This window comes from Narcine bancroftii, chromosome 14 (assembly GCF_036971445.1).
Source record: "Narcine bancroftii isolate sNarBan1 chromosome 14, sNarBan1.hap1, whole genome shotgun sequence".
NCBI lineage: Eukaryota > Metazoa > Chordata > Chondrichthyes > Torpediniformes > Narcinidae > Narcine > Narcine bancroftii.
In genome coordinates, this window is record NC_091482.1 from 34,339,258 (window position 1) to 34,351,389 (window position 12,132).

Below are 12,132 nucleotides of genomic sequence, written 5' to 3' on the forward strand. Positions count from 1 at the left end.
ACCATTGTTGTATTTTCAAATTATCTTCCAATTTCCAGGTTGACATAATACATTTTTTTGCTACGGCTAGGGCTATCTTAACAAATTTTTTTTGTGCATCCTCCAAGTCAATTCCAAATTCTTTATTTTTTATGTTACTTAGGAGAAAGATCTCTGGATTCTTTGGTATATTGTTTTCTGTTATTTTATTTAATATCTGATTGAGATCATCCCAAAATTTTTCTACTCTCTCACATGTCCAGATTGCATGAATTGTTGTTCCCATTTCTTTTTTACATCGAAAACATCTATCAGATACTGTTGGGTCCCATTTATTTAACTTTTGCGGTGTAATGTATAGTCTGTGTAACCAATTATATTGTATCATACGTAGCCTCGTATTTATTGTATTTCTCATCATTCCAGAACATAATTTCTCCCATGTTTCCTTTTTTATCTTTATATTTAAATCTTGTTCCCATTTTTGTTTAGTTTTACCATTTGTTTCCTCATTCTCCTTTTCTTGCAGTTTAATATACATATTTGTTATAAATCTTTTGATTAACATTGTATCTGTAATCACATATTCAAGGTTACTTCCTTCTGGTAAACTCAAATTGCTTCCTAATTTCTCTTTCAAGTAGGATCTCAGTTGGTAATATGCCAGCGCTGTATCTCCAGTTATATTGTACTTATCTCTCATTTGTTCAAAGGATAAGAATCTACTTCCTGAAAAACAATTTTCTATTCTTTTAATCCTTTTTTTTTCCCATTTTCTAAAGGAAAGGTTGTCTATTGTAAAAGGGAGTAGCTTATTTTGCGTCAATATTAGTTTTGGTAATTGATAATTTGTTTTATTTCTTTCTACATGAATCTTCTTCCAAATATTGAGGAGATGATGTAATACTGGAGAAGTTCTATGTTGTACCAATTTTTCGTCCCATTTATATAATATGTGTTCAGGTATCTTTTCCCCTATTTTATCTAATTCTAATCTCGTCCAGTCTGGTTTTTCCCTTGTTTGATAAAAATCTGATAGGTATCTTAATTGTGCGGCTCTATAATAATTTTTAAAGTTTGGCAGTTGTAGGCCTCCTTGTTTATACCATTCTGTTAATTTATCTAGTGCTATTCTCAGTTTCCCCCCCTCTCCATAAAAATTTCCTTATTATTTTCTTTAACTCTTTGAAGAATTTTTCTGTCAGTTGTATTGGCAATGCCTGAAATAAGTATAGTATCCTTGGAAAAATGTTCATTTTAATACAGTTTATCCTTCCTATCAGTGTTAGTGGTAGCTCTTTCCAATGCTCTAAATCGTCCTGTAATTTTTTCATTAGTGGATTGTAATTGAGTTTATATAATTGGCCTAGATTTTTGTTTATTTGTACACCTAGGTATCTTATTGCCTGCATTTGCCATCTGAATGGGGATTCCTTCTTAAATTTTGAGAAATCCGCGTTATTCATAAGCATTGCTTCACTTTTATTTACGTTTATCTTGTATCCCGACACTTCTCCATATTCCTTCAATTTCTTATATAATTCTTTTATTGATAGTTCTGGTTCTGTTAAGTACACTATCACATCATCCGCAAATAGACTGATTTTATATTCCCTGTCTTTTATTTTTATTCCTTTTATATTATTATCTATTCTTATCAATTCTGCTAGTGGTTCTATAGCAAGCGCAAACAATAACGGTGATAGTGGGCATCCCTGCCGCGTTGACCTGCTTAAGTTAAATTGCTTTGATACATGTCCATTTACTGTCACTTTCGCTAACGGTCCCTTATATAATGCTTTAATCCAATTAATATACTTCTCCGGTAAACTGAATTTTTGCAATACTTTGAACAAATAATTCCATTCTACTCTGTCGAAGGCCTTCTCTGCGTCTAAAGCAACTGCTACTGCAGGTGCTATATTTCCTTCTACTGCATGAATTAAGTTAATAAATTTACAAATATTGTCTGTTGTGCGTCTTTTTTTGATAAATCCAGTTTGGTCTAAATTTACCATTTTCGGTACCTGTTCTGCTAATCTGTTTGCTAATAGTTTAGCTATTATCTTATAATCTGTGTTTAGCAAAGATATTGGTCTATATGACGCTGGTGAGAGTGGATCTTTCCCTTGTTTTAGTATTACTGTAATTATTGCTGTTTTACATGAATCTGGTAAGTTTTGTGTCTCATCAATCTGGTTGATTACATCCAGGAGGGGCGGTATTAATAAGTCTTTAAATGTTTTGTAGAATTCTATTGGGAGTCCATCCTCTCCTGGTGTCTTATTATTTGGTAATTTTTTTATTATCTCTTGTATTTCTACTGTTCCAAATGGTTCTGTTAATTTATTTTGTTCCTCTATTTGTAGTTTTGGTAGTTCAATTTTAGTCAAAAATTCATCTATTTTCCCTTCTTTCCCTTCGTTTTCAGTTCGGTATAATTGTTCATAGAATTCTCTAAAGTTTTCCTTAATTTCTTTTGGATTATATGTAATTTGTTTGTCTTTTTTCCTTGTTGCCAATACCATTTTCTTAGTTTGCTCTGTCTTAAGCTGCCATGCTAAGATTTTGTGTGTTTTTTCACCTAGTTCATAATATTTGTTTTGTCTTCATTATATTCTTCTCTACCTTATATGTTTGTAATGTTTCATATTTTATTTTTTTATCCGCCAATTCTCTTCTTTTAGTTGTATCTTCCTTCATTGCTAATTTTTTTTCTATGTTTACTATTTCCCTTTCCAACTGCTCTGTTTCCTGATTATAGTCCTTCTTCATCTTGGTTACATAACTTATTATTTGCCCTCTAATGAATGCTTTCATTGCGTCCCATAGTATAAACTTATCTTCCACTGATTCCGTATTTACTTCAAAATACATTTTTAATTGTTTTTCAATAAATTCTCTAAAATCCTGTCTTTTAAGTAGCATGGGGTTTAATCTCCATCTATACATTCTTGGAGGGATGTCCTCTAGCTTTACTGTCAGTATTAAGGGTGAATGGTCCGATAGCATTCTCGCTTTATATTCTGTTTTTCTTACTCTATCCTGCATACTAGCTGGTAACAAAAATAGGTCTATTCTTGAGTATGTTTTATGTCTAGTCGAGTAGTATGAGTATTCCTTTTCTTTTGGGTTTTGTTTCCTCCATATATCCACAAGTTTCATTTCTTGCATTGATTTAATTATAAATTTGGTTACTTTGTTCTTCCTGTTAATTTTTTTCCCCGTTTTATCCATATTTGGATCCAAATTCAGATTGAAATCCCCTCCTATTAGTATGTTCCCTTGCGTATTAGCTCCCTTCAAAAAGATATCTTGCATAAACTTTTGATCTTCTTCGTTAGGTGAATATATATGAAGTAGATTCCAAAGCTCCGAATATATCTGACATTTTATCATAACATATCTCCCTGCTGGATCTATTATTTCCTCTTCTATTTTAAATGGCACATTTTTGCTAATTAATATAGCCACTCCTCTTGCTTTTGAATTATATGATGCTGCTGTTACATGTCCTCTCTTTAATTTCTTGTGCTCCAATTCAGTTAAGTGTGTTTCTTGGACAAATGCTATATCTATTTTTTCTTTTTTCAGTAAATTTAGTAGTTTCTTCCTTTTAATTTGGTTATGTATTCCATTAATATTTAAAGTCATATAGTTCAGCGTAGCCATTTTATATTTTGTTCATCTTCTCTTTCCGTTTTTCCATCATTACCTTTCCTCCTTTTCCATTTCTGTTTTCTTATTTTCAACTCTTTATAAGACAACATTCCTACAACATCCAACATTTTCCTTATTCTCCTATTTCTATCTTCTTTATCCCCAATCTCCCCTTCCCCTCCTGAGTTGTCCTTTATCCCTTGTCGGACAACCACATCTCCCCTCTCCATTTGGATTTGCGAATCCACTTGCAAGCGTCAACTGATTTTGCAGTGACCGCTATTTTCCCCCACCCAGCCCCCCCCAGAAAAGATTTCACTTTTCATATGTCACAAGGGTCACTCTTTTAATTCCCTCCTTATTCTCTCTATTCCATTACCTTCCCTTATTAATTCTTGTCTATACTATCTATATTTTCCTCTAATTACAGATACATTCACGTATGCACATTGTCTCTATTCACTCTTATACCTCTTTACCCGCATACATATCAATCGTGGTCATTTTTACTCTCATTACCCGTCTTCATCCCTCAGTCTATTTTTGTCTTTACCCACATACATATCAATCGTGATCATTTTTACTCTCATTACCCGTCTTCATCCCTCAGTCTATTTTTGTAATTGTTCTGCAAATTTTCGTGCTTCTTCTGGATCCGAGAATAGTCTGTTTTGTTGTCCTGGAATAAATATTTTCAATACCGCTGGATGCTTCAGTATAAATTTATACCCTTTCTTCCATAAAATCGCCTTTGCTGTATTGAACTCTTTTCTCTTCTTTAGGAGTTCAAAACTTATATCTGGATAAATGAAGATTTTTTGCCCTTTATACTCCAGTGGTTTGTTGCCCTCTCTTACTTTTTCCATTGTCTTCTCCAGAACCTTTTCTCTTGTAGTATATCTTAGGAATTTTACTACAATAGATCTTGGTTTTTGTTGTGGTTGTGGTTTAGAGGCCAATACTCTATGTGCCCTTTCTATTTCCATTTTTTGCTGTAGTTCTGGACATCCTAGGGTCTTAGGGATCCACTCTTTTATAAACTCCCTCATATTCTTGCCTTCTTCATCTTCCTTAAGGCCCACTATCTTTATGTTATTTCTTCTGTTATAATTTTCCATTATATCTATTTTTTGAGCTAGTAGTTCTTGTGTCTCTTTAGTTTTTTTATTAGATTCCTCCAATTTCTTTTTTAAGTCTTCTACCTCCATTTCTGCTGCTACTGCCCATTCTTCCATCTTGTCCATTTTTTTCCCCCATTTCTGTTAAGGTCATATCTATTTTATTCACTTTCTCTTCTGTGTTGTTTATTCTTCTTCTTAAATCATTGAATTCCTGTGTTTGCCATTCTTTAAATGACTCCATGTATCCTCTAACAAGAGAAAGTATATCATTTACCTTGCCTTTCCCTTCATCTATTTCACTGTATTCTTCCTCTTCTTCTTCCTCTGGGTTGGCCATCTGTTGTTTCTTTGTTGCCCTTTCCTTCTCTTCTTTCTTGTTTTCATTGTTTTCTGTGGTCTCTTCTTGCTGCAGCTGTCGTTGCCGGCTGTGGAGATCGACTCCCCAGCTGATCCCCCCTCCCGTCGGTGTGTTTTTTTTCATGCGGTTGCGCACTTTTACTCGGCTCTGCGAGCCATTGTTGTAGTTCTATTTCTACCGACCTGAGGAAGCTGGCTTCTCTCTCCACAGCGGGCCTCTCCGGACAGGTAAGGCCTTCTCTTTCTTCCTCCGTTGTCTTCTCTTCCTTTCTTCTTACCGTTGATTTTGATTTTTCTTTTTTTGTCGCCATCTTCTTTCCACCTTTATACTCACTTTTCTTTAACTTTTATTTCTGTGCCTTTGTATTTTCTCTTGTTTTTCCCGACTTTTCTGGAGAGGGCTCCCCCCCATGGTGGAGGTCTTTGAGGATAGAGGCTGCCTTTTTAAGACACCGGCTCATATAGAGGTCCTCCCTGGATTGATGTCTGGTGCCTGTGATGCCGCAGGCTGAGCTAACCACCCTATGTAGTTTATTCTTATCCTGAGAGTTAACACATCCATACCAGGTAGTGATGCCACCAGCCAGAATGCTCTCCATGGTACACCTGTAGAAGTTTACGAGTCTTCAGTGACATACCAAATCTCCTCAGATGCCTCACAAACTACGATTGCATCAGCGTGGAGGTTCCAGGACAGATCCTTGGAGATGTTGACACACAGGAATTTGCTTCTTGACCCTTTCTGTAACTGAGCCCTCGATGAGTACTGGGTTGTGTTCCCCTGACTTCCTCCTGAAGTCCACAATCACCTCCTTGGTTTTGCTGACATTAAGCACAAGGTTGTTATCATTACACCATTCAACAAACTGATCTCTCTCCCTCCTGTACGCTTCCTCATTGCCATTTGTGATTCTGCTGACAACTGTGGTGTCATTGGCAAACTCATAGATGGCATTGGAATTGTGCCTGGCCACACAGTTGTAGGTGTATAATGAGTAGAGCAGTGAGCTAAGCACGCATCCTCAGAGATGGCCTTCCTCAGGGTCATACCTGGATTTCTTGAAAAGATCCCAATCCCTAGCCTTGAACACCCTTGTTCTCACCCTCAGCAGGTTGCAAATTCTCTGATTCATCCAGGACTTCTGGTTGGGGAACATACTGTATGTGCACATGGGCACACAATCATCCACTCAGGTCTTGATGAATTTGGTAACGTCTGTTGACTAAATGACCACATGACTTGTTGCTCTTTCTTCAGTTTTAAATAGGATTGCGTGTGTAGGACTATCTTCAGGATGTTGAGTGACAAATTTATATGAAAGCTCTCTTCGTTTGACCTCAGTCACCAGAAATTTACACTGAGGAACTGGAAGTTCGGCTGAGCGCATTTGGTGTCAAGGTCAATGCTGGTGGCTCTTTATTTTTCTTTTAACACAGTGGTTCTCAACCTTTTTCCTTCCACTCACATCTTACTTTAAGTAATCCCTATGCCATTGGTGCTGTGTAATTAGTAAGGGATTGCTTAAGGTGGCATGTGAGTGGGAAGAGAAGGTTGAGAACCACTGCTCTAGACCCAATTGTTACTGAAATATTTTGCTTGAGAAAAATTGTCATTGGCCCATTGCCTTTGGAGTTATGAAACCATGCACATAACGAGTCAATTAGGCACAATTAAAACAGTGGTTTTCAAACTTTTTCTTTCCACTCACATCCCACCTTAAGTAATCCATTACTAATCACAGAGCACCTATGGCATAGGGAATACTTAAAGTGGTGTACGAGTGGAAAGAAAAAGGTTGAGAGCCACTGATTTAGCAGTTATAGCACCCTGAATAGCTCAATAGGCTATTTAAAAGAGCACTTAAGCATCATCAACAATGGCATGGATGTGAATTATTGGAGATAAGATGGGATTGAGATTCGGAAAACATATGGCCTATTTTTAAAGACTATCTTGTGCTTTTGTGACCTTAGTTAATAATCTGGAATTAAAAATACTAAATTTCCAAACATTTTGGGAGTTGAACCCTTATTATTCCAAGCAATTAGTAATTTAGCCTTCGACTGTTGTGAGGGCCTACCACTCTTGTAGCTAATCAACTTTGCCCTACATACTAGCTTACCCAATAGGATCAGCTTAATTAATATAAAATGCTTGAAACTTCAACAGGGTCAGGAGCATCTGTGTGGAGGGGTGTGGAGAGAAAGGTTTATAATTTCAGGTCAATCACCTTTCATTGGATAACAGTGGTGGTTGGACTCCTATTTGATGAAAGCATTCACTCCCTGGTATCACAGTGACAGAGCAGTTAGTCGTAGTTTCCAGAATCAGGATTTATTATCATAAACAAGTCATGAAATTCAGTGTTTTGTGGCAGCGTCATAGTGAAAACATTCATATTATAACCATCTTATTTAAAAAATAAAATAATTATTGATTATTCAGAAATCTGACGCTAGTAGGGAAGGAAGCTGTCCTTGTGTCGCTGAGTGGTCGTCTTTAGGCTCCTGAATCTTTTTTCCCCCGATGGTAGCAGAGTGAAGAGGACATGGCCTGGGTGATGGGGGTCTTTGAGGATAGAGGCTGCTTTTCTAAGACACCGCCTCATGTAGATGTCCTCCACGGAGTGAAGTGTGATGGCGCAGGCCAAGTCAACAGCCCTCTGGAGTTCCAGTGAAAGGAATTGAAAATTACCACTTCTGAATGCATCATGGAGCAAAAATTATTGCAAAGCAGCTGAAGATGGTCAGGCTTTCGAAAGTGCTCTAATAAACTGTGCTGAGGTCACTGCTAATGGTGAAGCCAATTTTTTTTTATATAAAAGATTTTGGCTTAACACCAGCTGGTAAAGCAGTGGTTTTCAAAGTTTTTCTTTCCACTTGCACACCACCTTAAGTATTCCCTATGCCATCAGTGCTCTGTGATTAGTAAGGGATTGCTTTAGGTGGTATGTGAGTGGAAAGAAAAAGTATGAAAACCACTGTTTTAATCATAGCTAATTGACTTGTTTATGTGCACGGTTTCATAACGCCAAAGGAAATAGGCCAATGACCATATTTTTCAAGCAAAATATATTAGTAACAATTGGGTCTAGAACAGTGATTCTCATCCATTTTTCCCCATTCACATCCCACCTTAAGCAATCCCTTACAAATCACAGAGCATTGATGGCATAGGGATTACTTAAAGTGGGATGTGGGTGGAAACAAAAACTTTGAAGACCACTAAGATAAAGGATTATTCCTGATATGCCGAATGCCTAAACTTAAGTTGTGCTCAGCCAAAAATGTTAAGGACACTCCTCTTCCTACTAGAACAGCTGTTTTGTTAATAATGAGTCCCGGAGTTAAGCAATCCTGGAAAGGCACAAACTCCAGATTTAAAAGATGAATCAATTAATTTGACTTTTGCATGATCCCAATACTAACCTGATGGTCATTACAGCATAGTACAGGCCCTTTGGCCCTCGATGTTGTGCTGACCTATATATTCCTACCAAAAATTACTGAACCCATCCTATCTCGTAACCCTCTAGTTTTCTTTCATCCACATGCTTGCCTAAATGCCCCTAATGCTTCAGTCTCCACTACCACTCCTGTCAATGCATTCCAGGCATCCACAACTTTTTAGCAGAGAACTTCAAATTTGCACAAAGACTATATTACCCAGGACAAATGTGCAGTTCCACTAGGAAAAGGAAAGATGGGACATTTTGTTTCGAGAGACTTGCACATAAAAACATGCTGTTGTACTGCATTCTCATGAAATTCTCCACTGGAGATAGAACCAATAGAAGATTGCAATACAGAAAACAGGCCCTCCTGCCCTTCTAGTTTGTGCCGAATTTTATTCTGCTTAGTCCCACGGATCTGCACTCAGTCCATAGTCCTCCAAACTCCTCCCATCCTTGTACCTGCCTAAACTTTTCAGAAATGTCAAAACTGAGCCTGCATTCACCACATCAGCTGGCAGCTCCCACTACTCTGTGTGAAGACGTTCCCCCTAAACTTTTTCACTTTCACAATGAACCATGTCCTCTGGCTTATATGTCATCCAACCTTATTGGAAAAAGCCTCCTTGAATTTACTCTTATCATAATTTTGGATACAGTATCTTTACCAAATCTTCCCTCATTCTTCTAAGCTCCAGGGAATAAAGTCCTCACCTATTTAACCTTTCCCTGTAACTCAGTTCCTGAAGTCCCAGCAACATCCCAGTAAATCTTTGCACTCTTTTCAATTTTATTGATATCTCTCCTGTCATTAGGTGACCAAAACTGCACACAATACTCCGAACTTGGCCCTCACAATGGTCAATATGATCTTGTTTAACTTTACCATAACATCCCAACTCCTATGCTCAATACTTTGATTTATGAAAGCCAATATGCCAAAAGCTTTCTCTACAAACCTATCCATCTGTGATGCCACTTTCAGGGAATTATGCATCTGTATTCCCAGATCCCTCTGTTCTATGATACTCCCGAGTGCCCGACCATTTACCATGTATGCCATTTCTTGGTTGGTCCTACCAAATTGCAACACTTCACACTCGTCTGAATTAAATTCCATCTGCCATTTTTCAGCCCATGTTCCCAGCTGGTCCAGATCCCTCTGCAAGATTTGAAAACCTTCTTCACTGTCTACAACACCTCCAAACTTAGTGTCATTTGCAAACTTTCTGATCCAATTTAACAATGAAAGCAATGACTTTTTTTTAAACTGATGCTGCTCAGCCTAATTGTTTCCAGCAAGTTTTGCTTGTTTCAGTTTCCTTGCACCTTAAAGGAAGGAGGCCTGTTGCTTTTCAGATCATATTAAACACATGCTATAAAATCGAGGCCACATCTTCCCTTGAGAAAATACAAACTCCACCAAGACAATCTATGAAAGAGAAAGGAAGGGAGTTAACTCCAAAGCATTGGCTAATTTTTAAACTCTGATCAACTTAACAGAAATTGTGACTGGCTTGGTGTTTAGAAATTGACTGCCTTGCTTGCTACCTTACAATAACAATTATACTTCAAAAGCACTTCATTGACTGCAGAACATTTACGATGAATTACCTCCATTCTGGTGAGGTCACAGGATTGCAAAACCACCATCGCTATTCAAGAATAGACAGAGCCAGAAACTGGAAAACAATTATCAGTCACACAGAATTGCTGGAGAAATTCAGCAGGTCACGCAGTATCCATAGGAAGTAAAGGATAATAAACCTTTTGGGCATGGTTCCTTTGTCAGGTACCTGACATATTGGTTTCCTGTTACTTCCTACAACTGCGTGACCTGCTAGGTTTATCCAGCATGTTTGTGTATTGCCCTCAATCCCAGCATCTGCAGACTTTCTTGTTTAACTAGGTTAACATCTTTGGCTTGGCTTCGCGGACGAAGATTTATGGAGGGGGTAAAAGTCCACGTCAGCTGCAGGCTCGTTTGTGGCTGACAAGTCCGATGCAGGACAGGCAGACACGGTTGCAGCGGCTGCAGGGGAAAATTGGTTGGTTGGGGTTGGGTGTTGGGTTTTTCCTCCTTTGCCTTTTGTCAGTGAGGTGGGCTCTGCGGTCTTCTTCAAAGGAGGTTGCTGCCTGCCAAACTGTGAGGTGCCAAGATGCACGGTTTTAGGCGATATCAACCCACTGGCGGTGGTCAATGTGGCAGGCACCAAGAGATTTCTTTCGGCAGTCCTTGTACCTTTTCTTTGGTGCACCTCTGTCACGGTGGCCAGTGGAGAGCTCGCCATATAACACGATCTTGGGAAGGCGATGGTCCTCCATTCTGGAGACGTGACCCACCCAGCGCAGCTGGATCTTCAGCAGCGTGGACTCGATGCTGTCGACCTCTGCCATCTCGAGTACTTCGACGTTAGGGATGAAAGCGCTCCAATGGATGTTGAGGATGGAGCGGAGACAACGCTGGTGGAAGCGTTCTAGGAGCCGTAGGTGATGCCGGTAGAGGACCCATGATTCGGAGCCGAACAGGAGTGTGGGTATGACAACGGCTCTGTATACGCTTATCTTTGTGAGGTTTTTCAGTTGGTTGTTTTTCCAGACTCTTTTGTGTAGTCTTCCAAAGGCGCTATTTGCCTTGGCGAGTCTGTTGTCTATCTCATTGTCGATCCTTGCATCTGATGAAATGGTGCAGCCGAGATAGGTAAACTGGTTGACCGTTTTGAGTTTTGGATAATCAACATGATTATCCAACTGCACGAAAACCAACAAGGTCGGGTCAGATACAGCAATGAGCTCTCTGAACCCTTCTCCATTAACAATGGCGTGAAGCAAGGCTGTGTTCTCGCACCAACCCTCTTTTCAATCTTCTTCAGCATGATGCTGAACCAAGCCATGAAAGACCCCAACAATGAAGACGCTGTTTACATCCGGTACCGCACGGATGGCAGTCTCTTCAATCTGAGGCGCCTACAAGCTCACACCAAGACACAAGAGAAACTTGTCCGTGAACTACTCTTTGCAGACGATGCCGCTTTAGTTGCCCATTCAGAGCCAGCTCTTCAGCGCTTGACGTCCTGCTTTGCGGAAACTGCCAAAATGTTTGGCCTGGAAGTCAGCCTGAAGAAAACTGAGGTCCTCCATCAGCCAGCTCCCCACCATGACTACCAGCCCCCCCACATCTCCATCGGGCACACAAAACTCAAAACGGTTAACATCTATCATTAGGAAAATGCCTGAATCGATTACCAAGAAAACTACAATTAAGCAGAATTGATATGGTTTTATGAAGGATAAATTTTGTTTAATCAATTTGCTAGAGCTTTCAGGATGTAACAAAAAGCAAATAAAAAAGGAATCAATAGGTGTAATATATTTAATATATTTAAAGTGCTACATTGAAGTTTACTGCACAAAATGAGACTATGGGGTTGTGGGACAATATGTTGGAATGGATAGGGTTTGGCTAACACGGGAGAGTGGGACTCAAAATAAATGGGTAATTTTCAGACGAACAAACAGTAACCAGAGATCAGTAGAACCTCAATTATTTGAATCTATGGTGG

At 38.8% G+C, this 12,132-nt stretch overlaps 1 protein-coding gene across 3 annotated transcripts in view; it reads right to left on the bottom strand.

Annotated features, from left to right (window-relative positions):
* Positions 1-12,132, bottom strand: part of dtx2 (deltex 2, E3 ubiquitin ligase) — an 87,427-nt gene that overhangs the window by 56,887 nt on the left and 18,408 nt on the right. The gene's annotated exons all lie outside the window — the stretch shown is intronic.